The sequence below is a fragment of the Sus scrofa genome, chromosome 9 (genome assembly GCF_000003025.6).
Source record: "Sus scrofa isolate TJ Tabasco breed Duroc chromosome 9, Sscrofa11.1, whole genome shotgun sequence".
NCBI lineage: Eukaryota > Metazoa > Chordata > Mammalia > Artiodactyla > Suidae > Sus > Sus scrofa.
Genome location: NC_010451.4, coordinates 76,477,003 through 76,493,167, shown reverse-complemented (window position 1 = coordinate 76,493,167; position 16,165 = coordinate 76,477,003). Strand labels below are relative to the sequence as shown.

Sequence of the window (16,165 nt, the reverse complement as noted above, 5' to 3'; positions counted from 1 at the left end):
TAAATTTATATTGGTTGTAAAACAGCAAAATAAAATTTTGCTATTTTTGTACTGGAAAAATTTTTTTTTTGTCTTTTTGCCATTTCTTGGGCTGCTCCCGCAGCATATGGAGGTTCCCAGGCTAGGGGTCAAATTAGAGCTGTAGCTGCTGGCGGCCTACACCAGAGCCATAGCAACGTGGGATCCGAGCCACATCTGCAACCTACACCACAGCTCATGGCAACGCCGGATTGTCAACCCACTGAGCAAGGCCAGCGATTGAACCCGCAACCTCATGGTTCCTAGTCGGATTCATTAACCACTGAGCCACAATGGGAACTCCTGGAAAAAAATTTTTTAATTATAAAATCAAGTTCTTCCTATAGTTTTAAAAAGATTATTGCTTTTCATGTTGAAATAGTTGGATGTTGGGTGGCTCATGGGAACAAGAATCAGAGTGGAGGGAAGTGGGCTCTTGCTCAGGTCTGTTCCAAGGTAAGTATCCTCTCGAGCCTTGGTTTTGCATCTGTAAAATATGCATAATGTCTTCTCTGACTCTTTGCAAAAAAAAAAAAAAAAAAAGAAAAGAAAAAGTCCTGATTTTTGGAGCTCTAATAGCCCTGAGAGATCATTTTATCCTTTTTGATGGGAAGACAGAAGAAAAAGTGGGTTGAAAAGCTTGCTCAAGGGCAAATATCACAGGAACACATAGAATCACTGTATTTACATTTGGCATTGACAGTGCAAAGCTAATATTTTTATTTTTGTAACCCCAGTGTGTCCTATGTAAACTCATTATAACAGTATGAGCCTTATGGGCCACTTACATTACAATAACATATTTCTGGGACAGAAATCTCCTGCTGGTGTGAAAAATGTCTGCTTTTTAAGTGGGATCAATCCCCATCTCCATAAGGTGTCTAATAACTGCATTATCAGTTCCTACATCTTGTCTTTTCTGATAGTTATCAAATTCTTTTGGTGTATTTTTCATAATATCTATAAGCTAAGTCAGAGTATGTGAGTTGAAAGCTAAAGAAGTAGGAGTTAGCAAGAGAGATGAGAAGGGTACTTGGGACATAACAAACTCAATGGATGAAGGTACTGAGATGGGAAGGAGTGTTGTGTTCACTATATTACAAGTAATTCACTACTGGACTCATGATTTTTTTTTTTTAACAGGCATTCATCTGTGGTCACCTTCCCAGAGGCACGAGGAAGAACTGGACGGAAGAAACAGGGAACAGGGAGGCAGGGGGAATCCTGGATTTCTTACCCTTCTCATATTTAATAGAAATCCTACTGATACTGTTATGATTCCAAAGTGTGCCCCCTTGTGTTGCTGATTTTTTCAGTCTTAGTTGCCTAAATTACTAGTTACTAGATTACAATTAGCCTCTTAACTGGCTCACTGCCTTCACCCAATTGACTCTTCACAAACATCGTTATGTTTCTCGGATGTTTACATGCATTCATTCTAAAGATAAAGATCAAATTCCTTAGCATGGCATTTAATGATTCCCAGTGCCCACTCTGGCCTCATCCTGTGCTCCTGCCCACTGTGCATCACACTGCTCTAGTTTATTGGCCTTTGTAGAGCCACAAGCTCTTCTGTAGAATGCCCTTTCTGTCTTCCCTTTCTTCTCACATGGCTAATAACAAATTAACATTTTCTCTTCTTCCTTCCCTCTTTTCCTCTCTCCTTCAATTCTTCATCCCACAGATATTTTTTGACACTCTTCTATGTGCCAGTCACTGAAGGTGTAGTAAACAAAATAGGCCAAAGCTCTGCCATCATAGACCTGATATCCATTTGTGTGTTGGGAGTGACAGAAATGAAGTGTGCTACCTTAATATTGTGTATTATTATATAATTATTGTATATATTACTGTTTAAAGTATCATATATATGTATATTATTGTATATTAGATAAGATTGTTAGAAGTATATACTGTATATTAGAAGATGATAAGTGCTGTGGAGAAATAGTAAGCTGTAAATGGAAGAGGAGGATGCAGGGAGAGATGTCATTTTAATAGAGTGGTCAAAGTAGGTTCACACACAGAAGAAGGTACTTCAGCAAAGAATAGGATGAAGTGAGAAAGGGAACCATTTGGTTATTTGGAGAAAGGATGTTACAGGCAGAGGGAAAAGCCAGTGCAAAGGCCTGGAATGTTCAAGAAGTGGCAAGAAAGTTAGAGCAGCTGGAGCACACTGAATGAAGAGGACTCAGTGACAAAGAGATCAGAGGTTCCTGGAAGACTGGTTGACCATAAAGGTCATGGTAAAGACTTCAGTTTTTGTGCTGAGAGAAACTGGGAGCCAGTGAAGGCTCTTGAGCAGAAAAGAGAGACATTATTAGACTCATGTTTTAGTACAGAAGACCTTGAATGCCTTGCTATGGAATATGTTTGAAAGAGAAGAAATAGGGAGAACCAATTAGAAGACTATCATAATAATGCATAGATAAATGGTGGTAGCCTGGACCAGTGTGGCAATAGGAGCTGATGAGGATTGGTCAGATTCTGAAAGTGTATATATATATTTTTCATTTTGAACAATTTTAAACAAATTATCATGGAAGAAAATTGACTCTTTTTGGTATACAGGTCAATGAATATTAACACACATACAGATTTATGTAGTTACCACCACAATAAGAATATAAAACATTTCCCCAAACTCCTAAAACTCTCTCAATCTAACCCTTATCAAACACGTTGTTCTATATCACTATAATTTGGTGTTTTCAAGAATGCCATGTAAATGGAATCATATAGTATGTAACATTTTGAGACTGGCTTCTTTCACTCAGTACAACGTCTTTGAGATTTATTCAAGTTGTCGCTTCTGTTCATAATTTGTTCTTTTTCATTAATGAGTGGTATTCTAGTATATGATTGTACCACAGTTTGTTTATCCATTCACCTGGTAAAGGACAGTGTTTGCTTCTAGTTTGGGGTGATTATGACTATTGCTGCTATAAGATTAGCGTACAGGCTTTTGAGTGAACCCACATTCTTTCTTCTTTGGGATCAATGCTCAATAGTACAAATGGTAGGTTTTATGGTTATCACATATTTAACACCACAAGAAACTGCCAGACTATTTTCTACAGAGGCTGTAACAAAGTATGAAAGTTCCAGTTGTTTCACATTCTTGTCAGTACCTAGGGTTGTCAGAATTTTTTATTTTAGCCATTCTAATAGGTGCATAATAGTATATCATCATGGCGCACATTTGTGCCTCCCTAATTCCCTAGTTTGCATTTCTATATGCACCTATCAGAATGGCTAATGATGTTGAACATCTTCTCATGTCATTATATGTTATTTGCATATCCTCTTTGGTGAAGTTTATAGTCAAGTCTTTGCATTTCTAAAAAAATGAGTTGCTTGTTGTACTACTGTTGAGATTTGAGAATTCATTACATGAATTCATTACATGAATAACTTTGGATACAAGTTATTATTTCATATGTTTTTGCAAATATTTTCTCCTAGTCTCCAGCTTGTCTGTTCATTCTCTCAACTTTCATACAGCAAAATTTTTTTTAATTGGAGAACTTTTTTTATTATTCAATGAATTTATTACATTTATAGTTGTACAATGATGTCACAACCCAATTTTATAGCATTTCCATCCCACAACCCAAGCACATCCCCCACCCCCCATACTGTCTCCTCTGGAGACCATAAGTTTTTCAAAGACTGTGAGTCAGCATCTGTTCTGCAAAGAAGTTCAGTCTATCCTTTTTTCAGATTCCACATGTCAGTGAAAGCATTTGATGGTGGTGTCTCATTGTATGGCTGATGTCACTTAGCATGATAATTTCTAGGTCCATCCATGTTGCTGCAAATGCTGTTACTTCTTTCCTTTCAATGGCTGAGTAATAGTCCATTGTGTATGCGTACCTCTTCTTCTTGATCCACTCCTCTGTTTTTTTTTTTAACAGTTTTATTTACTCCAGTACTTCTTTTTTTTTAATATAATTTTTTTTTTTTATTTTCCCACTGTACAGCAAGTGGGTCAGGTTATCCTTACATGTATACATTACAATTACATTTTTTCCCCCACCCTTTCTTCTGTTGCAACATGAGTATCTAGACAAAGTTCTCAATGCTATTCAGTAGGATCTCCTTGTATATCTATTCTAAGTTGTGTCTGATAAGCCCAAGCTCCCAATCACTCCCACTCCCTCCCTCTCCCATCAGGCAGCCACAAGTCTTTTCTCTTAGTCCATGATTTTCTTTTCTGAGGAGATGTTCATTTGTGCTGGATATTAGATTCCAGTTATAAGTGATATCATATGGTATTTGCCTTTGTCTTTCTGGCTCATTTCACTCAGGATGAGATTCTCTAGTTCCATCCATGTTGCTGCAAATGGCATTATGTCATTCTTTGTTATGGCTGAGTAGTATTCCATTGTGCATATATACCACATCTTCCGAATCCAATCATCTGTCAATGGACATTTGGGTTGTTTCCATGTCCTGGCTATTGTGAATAGTGCTGCAATGAACATGCGGGTGCATGTGTCTCTTTTAAGTAGAGTTTTGTCCGGATAGATGCCCAAGAGTGGGATTGCGGGGCCATATGGAAGTTCTATGTATAGATTTCTAAGGTATCTCCAAACTGTTCTCCATAGTGGCTGTACCAGTTTACATTCCCACGAACAGTGCAGGAGGGTTCCCTTTTCTCCACACCCCCTCCAGCACTTGTTATTTGTGGATTTATTAATGATGGCCATTCTGACTGGTGTGAGGTGGTATCTCATGGTAGTTTTGATTTGCATTTCTCTTATAATCAGCGATGTTGAGCATTTTTTCATGTGTTTGTTGGCCATCTGTATATCTTCTTTGGAGAAATGTCTATTCAGGTCTTTTGCCCATTTTTCCATTGATTGATTGGTTTTTTTGCTGTTGGGTTGTATAAGTTGTTTATATATTCTAGAGATTAAGCCCTTGTCGGTTGCATCATTTGAAACTGTTTTCTCCCATTCTGTAAGTTGTCTTTTTGTTTTCTTTTTGGTTTCCTTTGCTGTGCAAAAGCTTTTCAGTTTGATGAGGTCCCATGGGTTTATTTTTGCTCTAATTTCTATTGCTCTGGGAGACTGACCTGAGAAAATATTCATGATGTTGATGTCCGAGAGTGTTTTGCCTATGTTCTCTTCTAGGAGTTTGATGGTGTCCGTCGTATATTTAAGTCTTTCAGCCATTTTGAGTTTATTTTTGTGCATGGTGTGAGGGTGTGTTCTAGTTTCATTGCTTTGCATGCAGCTGTCCAGGTTTCCCAGCAATGCTTGCAGAAAAGACTTTCTTTTTCCCATTTTATGTTCTTGCCTCCCTTGTCAAAGATTAATTGACCATAGGTGTCAGGGTTTATTTCCGGGTTCTCTATTCTGTTCCATTGGTCTGTCTGTCTGTTTTGGTACCAGTACCACACTGTTTTGATGACTGTGGCTTTGTAGTATTTCTTGAAGTCTGGGAGAGTTATGCCTCCTGCTTGGTTTTTGTTTCTCAGGATTGCTTTGGCGATTCTGGGTCTTTTGTGGTTCCATATAAATGTTTGGATTGTTTGTTCTAGTTCTGTGAAAAATGTCATGGGTAATTTTATAAGGATTGCATTGAATCTGTAGATTGCTTTGGGTAGTATGGCCATTTTTACAATATTGATTTTTCCAATCCAGGAACATGGAATATCTTTCCATTTCTTTACATCTTCTTTGATTAAAGTTTTATAGTTCTTGGCATATATGTCCTTTACCTCTTTGGTCAGGTGTATTCCAAGGTATTTGATTTTGTGAGGTGCAAAATTAAAAGGTATCATATTTTTGTATTCCTTTTCTAATATTTCATTGTTGGTATACAAAAATGCGACTGACTTCTGAGTGTTAATCTTATATCCTGCTACTTTGCTGAATTTATTAATCAGTTCAAGGAGTTTTGGGGTTGAGTCCTTAGGGTTTTCTAGGTATAGTATCATGTCATCTGCATAAAGTGACAGTTTGATCTCTTCTCTTCCTATATGGATGCCTTTTATTTCTTTTGTTTGCCTAATTGCTGTGGCTAGGACTTCCAAAACTATGTTGAAGAGCAGTGGTGAGAGTGGGCATCCCTGTCTTGTTCCAGATTTGAGTGAGAAGGCTTTCAGTTTTTCCCCATTGAGTATTATATTTGCTGTGAGTTTATCATAAATGGCTTTGAATATATTCAGGAATGTTCCCTCTATACCCACTTTGGCGACGGTCTTGATCATGAATGGACACTACTTAATGATTAAGGGATCCATCCAAGGAGAGGATGTTACTATCATCAACATATATGCCTCAAATATAGGAGCACCCAGATACATACAACAAATATTAACAGACATAAAGGGAGATATTGATGAGAATACAATCATAGTAGGAGACCTAAATACCCCCCTCACATCAAAGGACAGATCCTCTAGACAGAAAACCAAAAAAGCAACAGAGATCCTAAAGGAAACAATAGAAAAGTTAGACTTAACTGATATCTTCAGGACACTATATCCAAAAAAATCAGAATACACATTCTTCTCAAGTGCTCATGGAACATTCTCAAGAATCGACCACATATTGGGACACAAAGCGAATCTCAATAAATTTAGGAGCATAGAAATTATCTCAAGTATCTTCTCTGACCACAACGCCATGAAATTAGAAACCAACCATGGGAAAAGGAAAGAGAAAAAACCTACTACATGGAGACTAAACAACATGCTACTAAAAAACCAATGGGTCAATGAGGAAATCAAGAAGGAAATTAAAAACTACCTTGAAACAAATGATAATGAAGACACAACCTCTCAAAATCTATGGGATGCTGCGAAAGCAGTGCTCAGAGGGAAATTTATAGCAATACAGGCCTTTCTCAAAAAAGAAGAAAGATCCCAAATGGACAACTTAACCCTCCACCTAAATGAATTCGAAAAAGAAGAACCAAAAAGTCCTAAAGTCAGCAGAAGGAAGGAAATTATAAAGATCAAAGAAGAAATCAATAAAATAGAGACTCAAAAAACAATAGAGAAAATTAATAAAACCAAGAGCTGGTTCTTTGAAAAGGTGAACAAAATTGACAAACCCCTGGCCAGACTCACTAAAAAGAGGAGAGAAAGAACCCAAATAACCAAAATTATAAATGAAAAAGGAGAAATCACAACGGATACAGCAGAAATACAAAAAACCATAAGAGAATACGATGAACAACTATATGGCAACAAGTTTGACAATCTGGAAGAAAGGGACAATTTTCTAGAATCTTACAGCCTGCCAAAACTAGAATCATGTAGAAACAGACCAACTGAACAGACCGATCACTAGAAATGAAATTGAAGAGGTCATAAAATCACTCCCTACAAATAAAAGTCCAGGACCAGATGGCTTCACAGGCAAATGCTATCAAACATGTAAAGAGGAATTGGTGCCCATCCTCCTTAAACTCTTTCAAAAGGTTGAAGAAGAAGGAATACTCCCAAAGACATTCTATGATGCCACCATCATCCTCATTCCAAAACCAGACAGAGATACCACCAAAAAAGAAAACTATCGGCCAATATCATTGATGAATATAGATGCAAAAATTCTCAACAAAATCTTAGCCAACCGAATCCAACAACATACCAAAAAAATTATACACCATGACCAGGTAGAGTTCATCCCAGGTTCACAAGGATGGTTCAACATACGCAAATCAATCAGCATCATACACCACATTAACAAAAAAAAAAAGTCAAAAATCATATGATCATCTCAATAGATGCAGAAAAAGCATTTGACACAGTCCAACATCCATTCATGATCAAGACCCACTCCTCTGTCGATGGACATTTAGGTTGTTTCTATGTTTTGGTTATTGTATATAGTGCTGCAATGAACACTGGAGTACATGTATCTTTGTGAGTCACGGATTTCTCTGGATAGATGCCCCGGAGTGGGATTGCTGGATCAAATGGTGGTTCTATTTTTTGTTTTCTGAGGAATCTCCACACTGTTTTCCACAGTGGTTGCACCAATTTACATTGCCACCAACAGTGTATTAGGGTTCCCTTTTCTGCATACCCTCTCCAGCACTTACGGTTTGTAGACTTTTTGATGATGGCCATTCTGGCTGGTGTAAGGTGGTACCTCATAGTGGATTTGATTTGCATTTCTCTAATGATGAGTGATGTTGAACATCGTTTCATGTGTTTTTTTGGCCATCTGTATGTCTTTGGAGAATTGTCTGTTTAGATCTTCTGGCCATTTTTTGATGGGACTGTTTGTTTTTTAGGTATTAAGCTGCAGAAGGTGTTTATAAATTTTGGAGATTAATCCCTTGTCAGTCGATTCATTTGCAACGATTTTCTCCCATTCTGTGGGTTGTCTTTTTGTGTTGTTTGGGGTTTCCTTTGCTGTGCAGAAACTTTTAAGTTTGATTAGGTCCCACTTGTTTATTTTTGTTTTTCCTGTCATTACTCTAAGAGATGGATCTGAGAAGATATTGCTGTGGTTTATGTCAGAGTGTGTTTGGCCTATGTTTTCCTCTAAGAGTTTTATAGTGTCTGGTCTTATATCTAGGTCTTTAATCCATTTTGAGTTTATTTTTATGTATGGTGTTAGGGAATGTTCTAATTTCATTCTTTTACATGTGGCTGTCCAGTTTTCCAGAACCACTTATTGAACAAGCTATCTTTCTACATTGTATATTCCTGCCTCCTATGTCATAGATTAGTTGGCTGTAGGTGAGTGGGTTTAATTCTGGGCTTTCTATCCTGTTCTACTGATCTAGATTTCTGTCTTTGTGCTAGTACCATACAGTTTTGATGACTGTTGCTTTGTAGTGTAGTCTGAAGTCTGGGAGCCTGATTCCTCCAGCTCTATCTTTCCTTTTCAGGATGTCTTTGGCTATTCTGGGTCTTTTGTGCTTCCAAACAAACTTTGAAATATTTTGTTCAAGTTCTGTGAAAAATGATCTTGGTAATTCGATAGGGATTAAATTTGTATATTGCCTTAGGTAGTATAGTAATTTTGATAATATCGATTCTTCAAATCCAAGAGCATGGTATGTCTTTCCATCTATTTGTGTCATCTTTGATTTCTTTCATCAGTGTCTCATAGTTTTCAGAGTACAGGAGACCAAAAATTTTTTTAAATTGAATTTAAAATTCTGAGATAACTGTTGGTATATAAACAGCTTCAAGAAATAATGCAGAGGAATGCCATATACCCTTTACTTAGTGTCAGCCAACAGCTTGCAACACTGTTGTACATTATACAACCAGAATGTTGACATTGAAACTGTCAAAGCATAGTCATTTGGTCACCACAGGCTGTTTCATGTGGCCCTTTTGTAGTCTTGCCCACTACCTTCCCAATCCTATCCCTTCTTTAAATCTGGCAACCACTACTGTCTTCTCTATTTCCATCAATTTTGTTAGTTCAAGAATTTTATATAAAATAGAATCATACAATATGTAACCTTTAAGATTTACTTTTTTTCACTTAACATAATTCCCTGGAGATTCATCCACGTTGTTGTGGGTAATAATAATTTGTTCCCTTTCTACCACTGAGTAGTATATTCCATGACATGCATGTACCATAAATTTGTATAACCATTCACCTATTGAAGGACATCTAATTCTTTTAAGTTTTTAGATATTATGAACAAAGCTGCTATATGTAGTTTTTATGTGATAAGTTTTTCATTTCTCTGAGATAAATACCCAAGATTGGTACTGACTGGTGGTATAGTGGTTGCATTTTACTTTTTAAAGAAACTACCACACTGTTTTCCAGAGTGGCTGTACCCGTTTATATTTTCACCAGCAGTATATGAGTGATCTAGTCTCTCAGTTCCATTGTCAGCATTATGCTATTTTTCATTTTAGTTATTCTGAAAAGTTTGTGGTGATATCTTACCATGGTTTTTAATTTGCATTTACCTAATTACTACTGATGTGCTTTTGTTTGCCATTTGTATATCCTTTCTAGTGAAATGTCTATTCACATCTTTTTCCCATTTTCTAATTAGATTGCTTTATTTTTTCTGTTGAACTTTGAGATTTTTTAAAATTCTGAATGCTACTCTTTTGTTAGATATAGATATGCGGTTTGTACATTTGTTTGCCTTCTCTTTAATAGGGTCTTTCACAGAATAACATTTTAAAACTCTTCCCCTTCAGCTTCGTTGAGATAAAACTGATATATAAGACTGGTAAGTACAAAGTGTACAATATGATGATATGATACATATGCATATTGCAAACATTTTAAACCTTGGTGATGTTTGATGTACCTAGTTTTTTTCATTTATCATGCTTTTGGTGTTAGGTCCAAGAACTAAATGTTTAAACTCTGGTCATGAAGAGTATCTTCTAAAATTTTTAGTTTTACATTTTACATTTACATCTATGGTGCATTTTAAGTTAATTTTTGTATATGCTACAAAGTTTAGATTGCAGTTCATTTTGGGGCATATGGATATCCAATTGATCCAACACCATATTTGAACACACTATCCTTTCTCCATTGAATCACCATTGCAATCTTGTCAAAAATCATTTGGTTATATTTTGGTGTACAATATAGTTCTGTATTCTCTGTTATGTTGCACTGATATATGTGTCTGTGATTTATTTCTTCATCAATAATACACTGTCTTAATTACTATAGCTATACAGTGAGTCGTAAAATTCGTTAATATGATTCCCTCAGTTTATTCTTTTTCAAAATTGATTTAACTCTTCTAGGCCCTTTGTCTTCTGCCAAAGCTTTTAGAATGAATTTTTCTAAATCTTTTTCTTTTTTTTTTATAGGGCCACACATGTGGCAATATGGAAATTCCCAGGCCAGGGATCAAATCAGAGCTGCAGGTGCTGGCCTAAACCACAGCTACAGCAATGCCAGATCCAGCCCACATCTGACACCTACACTACAAATCATGGCAACACCGGATCCTTATCCCACTGAGCAAGGCCAGTAATCAAACCTGAATCCTCACGGATACTAGTTGGGTTTGTTACCACCCAGTTGGGTTTAAGCCACAACAAGAACTCCATATATTTGAAAAAAATTTTTAAAATTGCTGCAATTTTGAATGGAATTTTATTAAAATTTTAGGTTACTTTGGGAGAAAACTGACATTGTTAGTATATTTATTCTCCTACTCAATGAACACTGAATGTTTTTATACTTATTTAGGACTTCTTTAATTTCTTTCATCAGCTTTTTATAATTGTCAGCATATAGGCTTTGTCATGTTATATTTAGGTGTAAATCTAACAAAACATTTAAAATCTAACATTCTTGAAGCTATAATAAATATATATATGTTTAATTTACATATATAAATTATATATATTAAAGTTTTAGTTTCCAATTGTTCATTGTTACTAGACAAAATGTATTGATTTTTGCCTGTTGACCTCATATCCTGAAACCTGGTGAAAGTCATTTATTTGTTTTATAAGTTTCATTTTTAGAATCTTTGGGATTTTATTATAATTTTATAATCTTCATATAATCACATCATCTCAGAATAGAAGCAGTTTCATTTCTTCCTTTATAATGTATATGCCTTTTTTCCCTTTGCCCTATTACAAGTGGCAGTATGAGCGAGGATAACTAACATTTTTGCCTTGTTCTGATCTTAGGGGGAAAACATTCAGTCTCATACCATTAAATATATTAGCTGTAGGTTTCTGTAGATGCCCTTTATGAGGTTGAGGAAATTCCCTTCTATTTCCTATTTGCTGAAAAATTTTATCAGGAATTGATGTTAAATTCTTCAAATGTCTTTTTTGCATCAATTGATATGATTATACAGGTTTTCTTCTTTACATGCTTAATATGGTAGATCACAATGATTGATTTTCAAATATTAAAAATTCAGCTTTGCAATCCCAGTTTAAAATCCCCTTGTTTATGCTGCATTATTATTATTTTTTTTTTTACAAATTGAGAGATTTGATTTGTTAATATTTTGGTGAGGATTTTCGTGTCTGTGTTTATGAGAAGCTAACTCTAGCAAGCTATTTAATATTTCTTGAGTTTTAGTTTCTTCAGTTCTAAAAATTAATTTTGCTGCCCCTATTTATGTCACGAGTATTTGTAGGCACAAAATGGAGACCAGCTAGATGACAGCACTTTCATGTGTAAAGTAATAGAAAAATGCAAGGAATGAGGATGGCTACATTAGCCTCTGCTTTGTCTCTTCAACTAAATAGCAAGCCACATTTTGTAGTCTCCTTAGGAGTAGCACACTTTCTTTTTGTTGAAAGAGCTGTATGGGAGTAATAATCTCTATAAATTTCTCAGCAAACCTGGGCCAATTAGGGCAGGCCACCAGGATTTTGGGTAATTGGTATAGAAAGCTTTGGAACTCCTAGGAGATCAGGAATAATACTCCAAATAAGGAAAAGACATAGTGGTCCAGCTTGGCCTTTGGAACGAGGTTTCCCTAGTGCTGCAGGGAATTACCTGAAGGCTGTAGAAAGGCAAAGAAGGATGCCTTACTATGGTACTTCGGCTGGCTCTCAGTAGGGAAAAATACAGCCAAATGCGTCAATGGATGGTGTCTCTCAAACACCTCCAGCCAAGGCTCTATAAACTTGCTTCAAGGCCTCAATCAGAAGGAACTGTAAAAGTCTGAAAGGGTCAAGGTTTGATTTGGCCCCATGAAAGAGTTTAATCACTGTAGGAGCATGTATAGGATTTGGGACAGTGATGGGAACTCTCACACCAAAGAAACCTCTACCTTTCTCCTTTCACCAAAACCAAAGCTTCCATGAAAATAAGTACAATCAAATCAGCTCTTCTAGGACTTGTACCACTATAGCTAATGGAACCCTAGTAGCTGCAGCGGCAACCTTGGCTAATGCCCCACTACAAGTAGTTTTTTAAAATGGCCAAATAGCTGTTATATTGACCAATTTGTCTGTTATTATGATTCTTTCCACATCTAAAATGATCCCCAATTTTTTTTCATTTGTCTTTTTAAGGCCACACCCACAGCATATGGAGGTTTCCAGGATAGGGGTTCAATTGGAGCTGTAGCTGCCGGCCTACACCACAGCCACAGCAATGCCAGATCCGAGCCATGTCTGTGACCCACACCACAGCTCAAGGCATCCTTAACACACTGAGCAAGGCCAGGGATCCAATCCGAGTACTCATGGATACTAGTCATGTTCGTTAATGCTGAGCCACAACAGGAACCCCTGAAGATTTACATGCAGAATGCCCTCTTCTGGGTGAAAATGAAAGATTAGTGTTTGCATCTTAAAAAATACTGGGAAATTTTGTTCTTTTTTATGGCTGAGTAGTATTACATTGTGTATATATACAACATCTTCTTAATCTTGGGCATATATCTGGACAAAACTTTCCTTGAAAAAGACACATGCACCCGCATATTCATTGCAGCACTATTCACAATAGCCAAGACATGCAAACAACCTAACGTCCAGTAGAATTTGACAGAACACTGTAAACCAGCTATAATGGAAAAAATAAAAATCATTATAGATTAAAAACAAACAAACAAACAAATACTGGGAAATTGAATTTTATGTTGTAACTGCTATTATTTTGGGAAAAATTTTTGTAACTTCTTTTAGCAGCACTCTCTTGCTAGAAAAAAAAATTTATCTTCTTGGTTTCATTTAAAAACATCCATAGTTTTTATTAGGCTTTATACAGGAGAGAGTTTTGAGAGGAGGATGTGCATTTTACCTAAGTTCTTTAACTTCTATTACTAGTTAGAATCTATATCTACATCTGTCTTTAGCTATTCTTCTTTTAAAATCTTTCTTGTCCTCTTATGTTCCTTGCTTTTTCATTCAATTTTATCTGTTTCTCTTGCACACTGGCAAAACCAATACAACTTTAACAAAATTATGCAACCATCTCTCTGTATATCCAGGGCCTAATAGTGGAGGTGAAGTGACTGAATTGGCTGAGCAGAATTTGATAGAAGGGTTGTTTCCAGATTCATTTTATATGAGAATGTCAACCCATATGCCATATATGACTGGCCAAGAAATCTTTTGCTAAAGACTCTTATTTTATGGTCTTACTTTAATACATAAGCAATTTTGTTGTTTTCTGGTTGTTAAGGGCAGCAGGGCTTCTTTAGTGCTAAAGGGCTATAGAAGGCTGCATACTCTGATACCCATTTCCTAGCAAAGCAGAGCCATGCTGGAAGAGATGACTGTTAAAGGCAATCAGGTGTTCCAGAGGGAGCCCTTGGGCTGTCTCACTGAGCTCTTGTGAGATATGAAGGGGTCCGGGGAGCTCCTGACAACTCACAAAGTGTAGATTGAGTAATAGGGGCAGACTGAGCACTAAATTCTTCCTGTACTTTTCTTTGGAATTATAGGAAATGTGGAAGAATGTGCAAAGGTTTTTTTTTTTTTTTTTTTTTTTTTTAAATACAGTAAATGGGACAGAGTTCAGAGAAGAAGAAAAAAAAAGATAGAGTATTTGTATAAGACAGTCTTTGGTTAAAAAAAAAAGTTGCAGTGTATGGAATATACTCACTTGAAAGGGAAAAAACTCTGAAATGAGACATAATAACAGTCAATAAATGCATTCAAGGATATTAAATAGGAGAGATTCCAATTACCCTCATCGGTCAATAATAGGCTAAGAAAAGTCACAAAATGTAAAATATTTGAAAAGTGACACATTAGAGACTCAAGGTCAGAAAAAAAAAATCCTGCAGTTCGCCAACTGAATTAGTGAAATTAGAGATACACATTTAGGGTTTTATGTTTTTAACATACACAAGATGAAGAATATTTAGGTTTATGACTCAATGTTAAATTACTTATTTGACTAAATAGACACTGTATTGATAAAAACTATAGTTCAGAGGAAGAAGAAATACAAACATATCATCCATGTAGATGATTCAAAGTATGAGAGTATGATAGTATGGAGAGTAGGACAGTTAAAATAAGAGCCAAGCATACTGACATATTAGTACAAACTAACCAAAATAAGGTTAAGAAACAAGAAGAAACTAAGCAGCATGGAAATCATTGACACTGTGAGTTTTCATAAAGGACAAAAGAAGTTTATTCACTGTAGAGAAGAAAAACCCTTCATTAAGCATTCAATAAATTCACTAAGGCAGTTAAAAGTTACAGATGCAAGAATCTTAGACCTTTGCATGAGTTCTCAAGCCCTATAATGGCTGTGAAAACTATGCCGAGAAAGTGACACTCATCATCTCTAGTGGTCTAGATTGTAGCGAAAGTCAAGAAAGATGAATAAACCACGGAGGACTGCTAAAATGAATCCTAGAAGCTGAGCAGAAAGTAGGTCAAAAAATTAATCTCGACAGATGTGTCAATCATATTGGAAGTACCTAAACAACTGCAAAATTGAACCATAAGAAAATCACAGAAGAAAAAGCTAAAAATCAAAAGGTTTTGAAAACCCTACAGGATGCTATAGAAAGGAAAGGATATTAATACAGACCATTACAAAGGATGAGTCTGTAGAGCTGACCAAGATTACAAAGAAAATCTCTCTGGAGTGATAATGGTGAAAAGGGGGACACAAAGATTTGAGGAATTGGGCTCAGGGTATATAGTAGGGGGACTTCAAGTAAGCTCACCACATGCAGGGAATTAAAGAGAGGGTGGTTGACAGAAAAGAATAAAACGTTATTAGGGAATGTGTCTCTTTGTGCCAAGTGCTATCTTCTGAATCCAAACAAGTGGATGAGTGAAGAGAAGATTTGCAGTTGGATGAAGAGCCTTTAAAAGGTACATGTCTAAATCACAGAAATCAGACCCTGGCAAATGCCTGTTGGGTGGCGGAGTTCACCTGCTATCTCATCACACTGCCGCTCTCAGCAGGTGGTTGGCAAATGCTGTGTCCAGTCAGGTTCCAGGCTAACAGAACAGAGTCTTGTGCACAGCATGCAACCTTTCGATTACTATATAAAAAATGGGACGTTAATACTCATGTATTAACCATTTTTGACAGACAGAATATAAGTTTAGACCATTTGGAATAATGGTAGAGAGTCTCTGAGGAAAGTGCTCAGGGAGACAGTGTACACTCACTATAACTGGAAGTGAAAACAAATAAAAGGCCAGGAACAGAGAAGGATAACTGAGGGAATGGTCAGAATTAAGGGACTGGCAATTTCATAGGTGCCTTGGTGG

At 36.4% G+C, this 16,165-nt stretch overlaps 1 long non-coding RNA gene across 1 annotated transcript in view; it reads right to left on the bottom strand.

The window, feature by feature from the left end:
- The window catches only part of LOC102167654, a 238,059-nt gene that overhangs the window by 94,176 nt on the left and 127,718 nt on the right, over window positions 1–16,165 (bottom strand). The window lies entirely within an intron of this gene.